Here is a 12,972-nt window from a genome sequence, read left to right as displayed (position 1 = left end):
CGCTAGAGTAACCTATTATAGTAGGGTCTCGCTAGAGTAACCTATTATAGAAGGGTCTCGCTAGAGTAACCTATTATAGAAGGGTCTCGCTAGAGTAACCTATTATAGAAGGGTCTCGCTAGAGTAACCTATTATAGAAGGGTCTCGCTAGAGTAACCTATTATAGAAGGGTCTCGCTAGAGTAACCTATTATAGGAGGGTCTCGCTAGAGTCACCTATTATAGGAGGGTCTCGCTAGAGTCACCTATTATAGGAGGGTCTCGCTAGAGTAACCTATTATAGGAGGGCCTTGCTAGAGTAACCTATTATAGAAGGGTCTCGCTAGAGTAACCTATTATAGGAGGGTCTCGCTAGAGTCACCTATTATAGGAGGGTCTCGCTAGAGTAACCTATTATAGGAGGGCCTTGCTAGAGTAACCTATTATAGAAGGGTCTCGCTAGAGTAACCTATTATAGAAGGGTCTCGCTAGAGTAACGTATTATAGGAGGGTCTCGCTAGAGTAACCTATTACAGAAGGGTCTCGCTAGAGTAACCTATTATAGGAGGGCCTCGCTAGAGTAACCTATTATAGAAGGGTCTCGCTAGAGTAACCTATTATAGAAGGGTCTCGCTAGAGTAACCTATTATAGAAGGGTCTCGCTAGAGTAACCTATTATAGGAGGGCCTCGCTAGAGGAACCTATTATAGGAGGGTCTCGCTAGAGTAACCTATTATAGAAGGGCCTCGCTAGAGTAACGTATTATAGGAGGGTCTCGCTAGAGTAACCTACTATAAGAAGGCCTCATCACAGAGCCAGAGATACTTGTAAATGAAATAGCCCCATTAATTCGTAAGTAACATCAAATTAATGACAATGTCACCGTGTCGCCGTTTCATCGGATGTCCTGCCTTCGTGTGGAGAGCCTATTCTACTGTATCCCCCTCTCTCTCTACCAATCTTTCTCAAATCAAATCAAATCAAATTTTCAGTCTCTCACTCACTCTCTTGATCCCCTGTTTGGAATGCTAATTAGCAGAACGCCAGTTAGCATCTTTGAAAGGAATAGGGAGTATATTAGCACTAACTAATGACATAAAGACCTAGTTAACGACCGAGCACTGTGTTGTGGAGGATTAATCATTCACTGGTAATAGAGCAGAAGGTCTTCGACGTCCAGAAGTCCTCTGAGACTCTTTGTATTGGAAGGCCATTGACATGGTTTAAACACTAATTGCGTTGCGCCTGTTAGCCTGGAGTTAGGGATTTCCTTCATTTTAGACTTTGCAGCCTGATAGAATGAAAACATTACCGGGATAGCCTATGTCAGAAATAATGTGGTTTCAGCACAGCGAGAAAGGGTTTATGAAATGATACCTAGTCAAATGTCTTCTTGGTTGGCACAGTAGGCTATGCATTGTGTTGGTGAGTACATGAATAGGCTACAAAGATGCACAGCAAGATGTTTTACGTATCCTCTTGATCTCGTTACTGGGTTATTTGATTGAATAAGGCCTTTAATTTATGTGTCTAGCCTGCCCCATGCTCTCTCTCAGTTGATCTTAGTCGCCTCCTGTCTAAATCAGCCCACTGCCGCTTGTGATTTGTTGTAATTTGGCAATGTGGATGACAGCGTCTCTACTGTCCCTGTGAAGGGAGATGAAACATGCAGTTTACACTCTAAACACAGTGGTGTCCCTCTCTCTCGCTCGCTCTCTATCTCTCGCTCTCTGAACACAGTTGTGTCCCTCTCTCTCTCTCGCTCTAAACACAGTGGTGTCCCTCTCTCTCTCTCGCTCGCTCGCTCTCTATCTCTCGCTCTCTGAACACAGTGGTGACCCTCTCTCTTTCTCGCTTTCTATCTCTCGCTCTCTGAACACAGTTGTGTCCCTCTCTCTCTCTTGCTCTGAACACAGTGGTGTCCCTCTCTCTTGCTCTCTCGCTCTCTCTCTCTTTCTCTCTCTCTCTCTGAACACAGTTGTGTCCCTCTCTCTCTCTGAACACAGTTGTGTCCCTCTCTCTCTCTCGCTCTGAACACAGTGGTGTCCCTCTCTCTCTCTATCTCGCTCTCTCTCTCTTTCTATCTCTCGCTCTCTGAACACAGTTGTGTCCCTCTCTCTCTCTCGCTCTGAACACAGTGGTGTCCCTCTCTCTCGCTCTGAACACAGTGGTGTCCCTCTCTCTCGCTCTCTCTCTCTCTCTCTCTCAATTGCTCTCTCTCTCTGAACACAGTGGTGTGTGTTTCTCTCTCTCTCTCTGAACACAGGGGTGTCCCTGTCCCTTTCTCTCCCTCTCACTCTCTCTCTCTCTCCCCCTCTCCCTCTCGCTCTCTCCCTCTCAGTGGTGGTCGATGTCGTTTAAGATTAGTGAGGACAATTAATTTGTATGAGCATTGCCTTATTCTATAACAGCATATTGGATGACTGTCATTCATATGTCATTCACCCAGCTCAATGTAACATTGATAGGTTTAGGCTACTACATGATATTCACATTTCCCTATACCATCATAAGGTTGCTACAACGTATGTACACAGGTTCGAGAGACAAATTGATGTAATCACGGTGACAGACAGTGACACATTCAATACCGCCTTGCACACTTTTCCCTGATCTAGGGTGTAATCATTAGTTCAAACAGTTGCAAACGAGAGTTTCTATTTGACAAATTAATGTATGTTTAGCCCCATTTCGTTCTGCTTGAGAAATGTTTTTAACAGAATCGGCTAAATGAATACACCCCTGATCACGCGCACACACAGTTCACTTTCAAGCAGCTACATACGAAACAGCATGATCACTTTGCTCGTTGTATAATTCCTTCTCGTATCTATGTGTACTCTTCTTCTCACCTTTTCCCTACAACAGCTACAATCATAACCGCTAACTGCTACACACAGCCTACATCTTTGTCACCATATTAGCTAACTTCATAGTCAACATAGCTACTAGAACTAACTAATTAGTAAACCCGCTACATTCATGCAGTACAGTATACAGCAAGCATCTTAACTGTTACACCGGCGGGCCAGGGTGGCAATAAAGTAATAAAACCAAAAGCTTGACTTGGAAGAGTTCCCATGTTGGATAGCCTTAGCCAGCTAACTAACATAGCATCCCTCTCTGTTTGAGCCAGCTGTTTGAGTAGGCTAAACTAGCTAGCTGCATTAGCTAGCTAAGTAACAGTGAAAAAAATGCAACAAAATATAGCTTTCTCTCTCTCTTGCTTCTCCTTCATTTTTTATTCAATTGTTGTCTTTCTCTCTCTTTGAGTCAGTTACTCACCACATGTTATGCACTGCAGTGCTAGCTAGCTGTAGCTTATGCTTTCAGAACTAGATTCCTTCTCTGATGCTTTGATTGGGTGAACAACATCTCAGTTCATGCTGCAAGAGCTCTGATAGGTTGGAGGGCGTCCTCTGAAAGTCATCATAATTACTGTGTAAGTCTATGAAAGGGGGTGACAACCATGAGCCTCCTAGGTTCTGTATTGACATCAATGTACCCAGAGGAGGACGGAAACTAGCTGACCTCTGGCTACTCAATGGTGCTACCCAAGAGTGCTGTTGAGGCTACTGTAGACCCTCATTGCAAAACAGTGTGTTTTAATTAATCAATTATTTGGCAACGTGAATATATTTATTACAGTTTTATCTAAAAGGATACTTTTTTTATGTTTCACGATTGACATTTTTCTGAAATTCACTGAGCAGGATGGTCCTCCCCTTCCTCCTCTGAGGAGCCTCCATTGCTCTGAACACTGTGTCCCTGTCCCTTTGTCCAACTCTGTCTCTCTTTGTCTTTCTTTCTCTCCCTCTCTAATTCATACTTGACCCCTCAGAGTGATTCCCTGATGCCCAAACAAAATCCCTTTGCCCCTCTCTCTCCCTCATCCCTTCTCTCTCCCTCATCCCTTCTCTCTCCCTCATCCCTTCTCTTTCTCTCTTACACACACGCCGCCAGATATGTATATTTCTTTCAATTAAACCCTGTCAGCTGTTTGCATCCTGCTAGACATATGGCCTCTGTTAAATATAAAGAGCAAATGGTTCTGGCATTGAGAGGAGCACCATTTTAATGGAGCCCTTCGGGACAGGTCCCACACCTGCCCATTAATAACATACACCACTGTCAGCTCTGTGGCCAGATGAGGACAGTGTGTGTGTGTGTGCGTGCCTGTGTGCGTGCGTGTGTGAGATAATCTACCTTGCTCTAACTCTTTACATTTCAGTGAAAACCTTCCCACCCAGGGGTTGGTTTCTTGCTACCATCATTATCATCACCTATTATCATCTACCCACCTGCCTAGTGGCTAGAGTTTCTGGGCCCGACTCAACTGTTCAAATGCCAGGATGTAAATGGGGCTGAAATATAGGTGAATGAAAATGGATAAATGTATTTTAATATTGATGATGATACTGTATATGCAATGTGTATTGTTTATTATATATATATATATATATATATATATATATATATATATATATATATATATATATATATATATATATATATATATATGTCTCCTTCACTGTATCTGTCTGTTTGGTCATCCAACACATCCAAGAGCCAGAGGCTGCAAGACTTCAGGTTATTGTTCACTCACTATTCAATGGGCTTTGTCTGAGATGGAACAACAAAGACAGAAACACACCCTATCATCACCACATTCCCTGCAGAAAGAGAGAGAGAGATGGGGGGGGGGAGCGAGAGAGGGAAAGAGAAAGGGGGGGAGAGAGGGGGGATGGGGAGATAGAGAGGTAGAGAGATAGAGCTAGAGAGAGAAAGAGAGAGAAGGGGGTGATAGAGAGAGCAGCTTTTCTCATTTTTGCCAAGTGAATGGTCAAAGTCTTTGTTCTGCAACGTAGTGAAACACATCATAACAAATGTTGATGAAATCTAATTTTATAAAACAATATGGTGTGTTGCCTTGGGCAGTGGGTTGTCATATGCTCAGTTTTGCAATGACAGAAAATCAGAAACTCACGGAACAATGTTTAAATAGTGAAAGTATTAGACCACTGTCAGTCACACTCAAGTGATTGTTCATGTGTTCATACTGCCATTACTGATTAGACATGTTTGCTGATAAAGCTCATGAAGGTTTATAAATGCTGAAACAATCATTTATCAATAGTATGTACACTTATTATGAATAGTTTATTAAGCCTTGCTTCCATTTGTTTCTTGTTTCCAGAGTTACTAATGAACTCACTGATTCTGTTTGCATATGCACACGAGGAGGTTAAACAGCCCACTCCATCCCTGTTCCACCCCTCCATCCCTCTCTTCCACCCCTCCACTCATGTCTTTTTCAGCCCTCCCTGGCTTCACACAGCAACCCACTCAGCTCACATCTCCAGCAGCCCCAGACTCCCCTCTTTTCCCTACTCTCTCTTTACTAACGTTTGGCTGTCAACCAGCAGTGGCCTCAGGCAACAGGTACTGTTGAAAAGACCCCTGAGACAAGGAGACCCAAATTAGATTTAAATAAGGACATTGAATATTTATATCAGGAAACATCTAAAGGTAAATGCTTTTTGATCTCCGCGCACAAATATTACTTGTGTGTATTCCCATGTCTGGGTGCTCCGCTTCCAAGTGTGTGTGTGTGTGTGTGTGTTTTCCATCCCGGTCCAGCCCCAGTCCCGGCCTCAGCTCCCCCTCTCCTCAAGGGGATGTGGTGGAATAATGATGATGAAGCTACAAAGGAGGAAACGAGCCATAATGAATGTTTATACTAAAGGGACTCAATAGAAAGGGCATCCGCACTAGTAATTAATATTTAGCAGAAGTTGATCACTCCAGTAAACGCACACACATACACATACACACGCACACACATACTAGGCAGGGCCAACAGGGCAACCAGTTACTTACTCTTAAAACGTTAAAGAGATGGAGAAGTCAACCTCCCCTGACAGCCGCAGTCAAAACACAGTTTCATTTCTCCCGTCAACCTGTTTACTTCATTTTTTAAATTGACTCCAGTTTCTACTGTTTGTGGAAATGTCAGCATAATACGTGATAGTGTTGTTCCACTTTCACCAACACTCATAAAAAACTAGACTGTCAATATAGCACATTATTCATGAAATACTTATCTATTAGCTGACCCTTTGCACTTGGAGATAATAAGTACAGACATCTAAATAATACTCTTGTTATAGACACAATACGGTCTTATTAGTCTTAAAAGAAAACGTTGTAAATATATGTTAATATGACAGAAATGAATGAAAGTAAGAGCAATGTGAATCTTTCAAGCTTAAATAAATGGGACTGGGAGAACTATGACTGAACTAACTGTCAGTGGATGCTGCTTTGCATCTGAGATACAAATGAATCACTCTGTAGCGATCATCATTACAGCAGTGAATGTCTCTTTCTCCAATAGGCCCACATCACCTTTATTCCCTGGCTCTGCCATCTGAAAGGAAGGGAAGCGCGTGGGGATGGGGAGCGGCACTGCCTGAGGCATTCTCTCCACAGAGAATTCACCCTGCTTGGGCACGAACACTGAGGATCTCCCTTGACGAGATGAAGGTACAGACTATAGAGACAGCGTGAATCCATTTAATAGTACCGATCAGTCCTCACATTCATAGTCGGTGTGTGTGTATCAATGCTCTTTTCTTCTGAATGCCCAAAATGAATGCAATAAAAGTCACTATACAAAGTGCATTCAGAAAGTATTCAGACGCCTTGACTTTTCAGATTTTGTTACGCTATTGTCACGCCTTGGTCTTAGTATTTTTGTGTTTTAGTTTATTTGTTGGTCAGGCCAGGGTGTGACATGGGTTTATGTTGTATTTCATATTGGGTTTTTTGTTGGTATTGGGATTTGCGGCTGAGTAGGGGTGTTGCATAGGTTTGGCTGCCTGAGGCGGTTCTCAATCAGAGTCAGGTGATTCTCGTTGTCTCTGAATCGGAACCGTATTTAGGTAGCCTGGGTTTCACTTTGTATTTCGTGGGTGACTATTCCTGTCTCTGTGTAGTTTCACCAGATAGGCTGTATTTAGGTTTCACGTTCCGTTTTGTTGTTTTGTATTTGTCTCAGTATTTTCATGTAATCGTCATTTGTTTTCATTAAAAAACATGAGTAACCAACACGCTGCATTTCGGTCCGAATTTCTTGCGACAAACGAAGAACGCCGTTACAGCTATAGCCTTCTTCTAAAATGGATTTATTTTTTGAATTCCTCACGAAACTACACACAATATCCCATAATGACAAAGCATTATGGGATATTGTGTGTAGTTTCGTGAGGATTTTTTAAATTTAATTTAGACATTTTTAGAAATTGTTGCAAATTTGTGCAGCAAAACTGAAATATCACATTTACAAGTATTCAGACCCTTTACTCAGTACTTTGTTTAAGCACCATTGGCAGTGATTACAGCCTCGAGTTTTCTTGGGGATGACGCTACAAGCTTGGCAGCCCTGTATTTGGGGAGTTTCTCCCATTCTTCTCTGCAGATCCTCTCAAGCTCTGTCAGGTTGGATGGAGGAGCATCACTGCACAGCTATTTCAGGTTTCTCCAGAGATGTTAGATCGGGTTCAAGTCCGGGCTCTGGCTGGGCCACTCAAGGACATTCAGAGACTTGTCCCGAAGCCACTCCTGTGTTGTCTTAGCTGTGTGCTTAGGTTCGTTGTCCAGTTGGAAGGCAAACCTTCACCCCAGTTTGAGTTCGCTCTGGAACAGGTTTTCATCAAGGATCTTTCTGTACTTTGCTATGCTCATCTTTCCCTCGATCCTGACTAGTATCCCAGTCCCTGCCGCTGAAAAACACCCCCACGGCACGATGCTGCCACCATCATGCTTCACCATAGTGATGGTGCCAGGTTTCCTCCATACGTGACGCTTGGCATTCAGAGCAGAGAATCTTGTTTCTCATGGTCCGAGAGTCTTTAAGTGCCTGTCATGTGCCTTTTACTGAGGAGTGGCTTCCGTCTGGCCACTCTACCATTAAGGCCTGATTGGTAGAGTGCTGTGGAGATGGTTGTTCTTCTGGAAGGTTCTCCCATCTCCACAGAGGAACTCTGGAGCTCTGTCAGTGACCACCGGGTTCTTGGTCACCTCCCTGACCAAGGTCCTTCTCCCCCGATTGCTCAGTTTGGCCAGGCGGACCGTTCTCTAGGAGTCTTGGTAGTTCCAAACATTTTCATTTTAAGAATGATGGAGACAACTGTGTTCTTGGGGACCTTCAATGATGCAGAAATGTTTTGGATCTGTTTCTTCAAACACAATCCTGTCTTGGAGCTCTACGGACAATTCCTTCAACCTCATGGCTTGGTTTTTGCACTGACATGCACTGTCAACTGGGGTGGCAGGGTAGCCTAGTGGTTAGAGCGTTATAAACGGAAGGTTGCAAGTTCAAAACCCCGAGCTGACAAGGTACAAATCTGTCGTTCTGCCCCTGAACAGGCAGTTAACCCACTGTTCCTAGGCCGTCATTCAAAATAAGAATTTGTTCTTAACTGACTTGCCTAGTAAAATAAAGGTACATTTAAAAAAAACTGTGGGATCTTCTATAAACGTGTGTGCCATTCCAAATCATGTCCAATCAATTGAATTTACCACAGGTGGACTCCAATCAAATTGTAGAAACATCTCAAGGATGATCAATGGAAACAGGATGCACCTGAGCTGAATTTCGCGTCTCATAGCAAAGGGTCTGAATACTTATGTAAATAAGGTTTCTGTTTTTTATTTGCAAAAATGTCTAAAAACCTGTTTTGCTTTTTCCTTATGGGGTATTGTGTGTAGATTGAGGAAGAAAACATTAAATTTGATCAATTTTAGAATAAGGATGTAATGTATACTTTCTAAATGCACGTATACTTTCTAAATGCACTGTATATTAATATCAACTTTATTTATGTTTCATATTTCTCCTTTGCTCACTCTTGTGTTTCTCACTCTCTTCTTCAAGATGATAGTCCTTCCATTGCCATGCCATCTGTTCTGTCCTGTTCACATGTGTGTTTACCCACATATCTTGGTGGATGTTTTTGGTTTTCTGACAAGAACCATGGTAATCCAGACCTCCATGTCTGCTACCTCTCTAGTAGGTGCAATGGGTTTTATGTAAAGTATGTGTGGGTTGGTGTGTGTGTGTGTGCACATAAGCTGTCCGTGCCAGCAGAGAGAGTGGGCGGTGACAGGGGCCATGTAGCATCCATAGAGGAGAGGTGACAGTCACAAGGATGGCAGGGGGTTATGGAGGCTGGGTTTCAGCCTACAAGGCGAGACCCAGATGCAGACACGGGAGGCAGATGGTTTGAGTCTTTGATATTTATTAATAATCCAAAAAGGGGTAGGCAAGAGAACGGTCGTGGACAGGCAAAAAGTCAAAACCAGTTCAGAGTCCAGGAGGTACAGAGTGGCAGGCAGCCTCGAGGTCAAGGCAGGCAGAATGGTCAGGCAGGCGGGTACAGAGTCCAGAAAACAGGCAAGGGTCAAAACCGGGAGGACTAGCAAAAGAGAATAGAAAAGGAAGGTGCACGGGAAAAACACACTGGTTGACTTGGAACATACAAGACGAACTGGCACAGACAGACAACACAGGTTTAAATAGCCATGGAATAATTGGGAAGATGGGTGACACCTGGAGGGGGTGGAGCCTAGCACAAGGACAGGTGAAACAGATCAGGATGTGACAATGCCTAGGGAAGGGGGACGATCCAGGTGTGTCTAAAGAGAAAGAGAATTGCCTCAGCTACCAATGTTGTCATGGGTGTGTTATGTCTTCATTTTGTGGGGAGAGTGGGGGGTCAGTGTGGAGAAGGGAGGGGACGTAGTGGTGCCTCACTGTGATAGGTGGAAAGGGATAGGGCCAGGAGAAGGTGTCTTTGGACCTCAGGCCAATGCGCTCTATGTTTGCATACATCTGTGTGTATGTCTGTGTGTGTTGGGACCCCAGGCCCTGTGGTGTGATGCTGTGACTCTGGGTGTCACACTGCTCCAGCCAGAGCCCTGCAGCCACAGAGAGAACCAGCTGTGACACTGACAGGTATGTCTGCCACACTCACCCTCTCTCGCTCTCTCTCTCTCTCACACACACGCACGCACGCACGCACGCACGCACGCACGCACACACACACACACACACACACACACACACACACACACACACACACACACACACACACACACACACACACACACACACACACACACACACAGTCTAACCTGCAGGCAGTCTCTCTCTCTCTCCGGCCAACAACAAACACAAAGTGAGAGGGATGGTTTTCTGAGAGGTGCTGGTGAGTGGCTGGTCACAACGTAATCCCACCTTGTTCATAGAACATCAGGAGAGGAACTGTGGAAAAAATCCTTATAGTAAGCTTTTATTCATGTTTTGGTACGGTCTCTTCTGTCTTTCCTCAATAATCACCCTTTACACAAAGGCAGAGGGATACCTATGTAAGAATGCTGTTCATTGACTAACACCATAATAACCTCCAAGCTCATCATTAAGCTTGAGGCCCTGGGTCTCAACCCCGCTCTGTGTAATTGGGTCCTGGACTTCCTGACTGGCCTCCCCCAGGTGGTGAAGGTAGGAAACAACATCTCCACTTCGCTGATCCTCAACACTGGGGCCCCACGAGGGTGCTTGCTCAGGCCCCTCCTGTACTCCCTGTTCACCCATGACTGCGTGGCCAAGCACGCCTCCAACTCAATCATCAAGTTTGCAGATGACACAACAGTAGTGGGATTGATTACCAACAACGACAAGAGGGCCTACAGGGACGAGGTGATGGCACTCGGAGTGTGGTGTCAGGAAAACAACCTCTAACTCAACGTCAACAAAACAAAGGAGATGATCGTGAACTTCAGGAAACAGCAGAGGGAGCACCCCCCCATCCACATCAACAGGACAGTAGTGGAGAAGGTGGAAAGTTTTAAGTTCCTTGGTGTACACATCACGGACAAACTGAAATGGTCCACCCACACAGTGTCTCTTCAACCTCAGGATGCTGAATAAATTTGGCTTGTCACCTAAAACACTCACAAACTTTTACAGATTGAGAGCATCCTGTCGGGCTGTATCACCACGTGGTACGGCAACTGCACCGCCCACAACCACAAGGCTCTCCAGAGGGTGGTGCGGTCTGCACAACACATCACCGGGGGCAAACTACCTGCCATCCAGGACACCTACAGCATCCGATGTCACTGGACGGCCAAAAAGCTCTTCAAGGACAACAACCACCAAAGCCAATGCCTGTTCACCCTGCTACCATCCAGAAGGGGAGGTCAGCACAGGTGCATCAAAGCTGGGACGAGAGAATAAAAAACTGCTTCTATCTCAAGGCCATCAGACTGTTAAATAGCCATCACTAACACAGAGAGGCTGCTGGCCACTTTAATAAATGGATCACTAATCACTTTAATGATGTTTACATATCTTCCATGACTCATCTCATATGTATATACTGTATTTTATATCATCTATTGCATCTTGCCTATGCCGCTCTGTCATTGCTCATCCATATATTTATATGTATACATTACCGGTGAAAAGTTTTAGAACTTCTCATTCAAGGGTTTTTCTTTATGTTTACTATTTTCTACATTGTAGATATTTGTAGATACATTGAGATATTTGATAAATAATTAATAAACAAGGTAATGATCATGGCAGGACTGTAGAGTATCAGTATGACATACATGATCACATTTGCCCATGTTTCCATGTCTGTTCCCATATCATCGAGGCCAGGTATTCCCAAACTGGGGTAAGAGTATTCCCATCAGGGGTACACACCAAGAAATATCAGCATATTTTCAAACAGTCCATTTATATTTTCCAACGGGGCTATACATTTGGGTGAGTTTTCTTTCTCACCCGAGTAGCCTCGTTTCACTGCCAAAAATAAAATTAAACCATCTAGTGTTCAGTGAAATAACAACACAAGGTCAAATACAGGTAGCCTCGTCAAATAATTAACATCCAATCACATTAACCGTTACTCTCTCGCAGGAATTCCACTAACGGTCCGTATGTAGCCAAACGTAGCTGCTGCTCATTCAGTTTGCTCCAAAATTGATAAATGGTTATAAAAAGTAAGGCCCATGCCCATAGAAACACATACCAGCTCTACTGATTGTACTGCTACTACCAGCAGTAATACACCTGCACATGTCGACGACACAAGTTTTTCTGCTTCCACAACCACATCCAATGCTAGCATCAGTAATTCTACATGTTGTTGTTAGCCCAGCTAGCATGGACAATGCCAGCTGTAAATATGATGCAGCCGAAGAGCTACTGCCCCCTTACCTGGGAAAGCACCGAACAACAGACAGGGTCGTTGGACCATTGAAGAGGCGCAAATATGATGAGAACTACATTGATTTGGGTTTCACTTATATTAGGATTAGTGCCCTTCCTCAGCGACTGTGTGTTATATTTGAAAAAAATACTATCTCACAACTCGATGAAACCTTCACTCTTGCGTAGACATTTAGAAACAAAACATGCCAATTTGAAAAATAAGCTACGGGAGTTTTTTGAGCGAGAATTAAGACTACTTTCGAGTAGTAAGACATGTATAAAAGCAACAGATACCATTAATAAGAAGGGGCTAGAAGTGTCTTATATGGTGAGCTACCGAGTGGCTGGGACATGCAAGCCCCATACTATTGTGGAGGACTTAATTCTTCCTGCTGCCGCGGATATGGCTGGGACAATGCTGGGGGAGAAGGCCAAAAAAACTATACAGACAATGCCTTCATCAAACAACACTGTTTCACGACGCAGCAGTGACATGGCAGGAGATGAAACAATTACTGCTTTGCATAGAAGCCAGTGAATTATATGCATAAAAGCTGGATGAGTCAACAGACATGGCGGGCCTGGCACAGCACCTGGTATATGTCCATTACGTTTATGGGGGAGTCAATTAAGGAAGACATCGTCTTCTGCAAACCACTGGAAACCAGGACAACAGGAGAGGATATTTTTAAAGTACTGGACAGCTTT

The sequence above is a fragment of the Oncorhynchus masou genome, chromosome 33 (genome assembly GCF_036934945.1).
Source record: "Oncorhynchus masou masou isolate Uvic2021 chromosome 33, UVic_Omas_1.1, whole genome shotgun sequence".
Lineage (NCBI taxonomy): Eukaryota > Metazoa > Chordata > Actinopteri > Salmoniformes > Salmonidae > Oncorhynchus > Oncorhynchus masou.
This window is presented reverse-complemented; position numbering follows the sequence as displayed.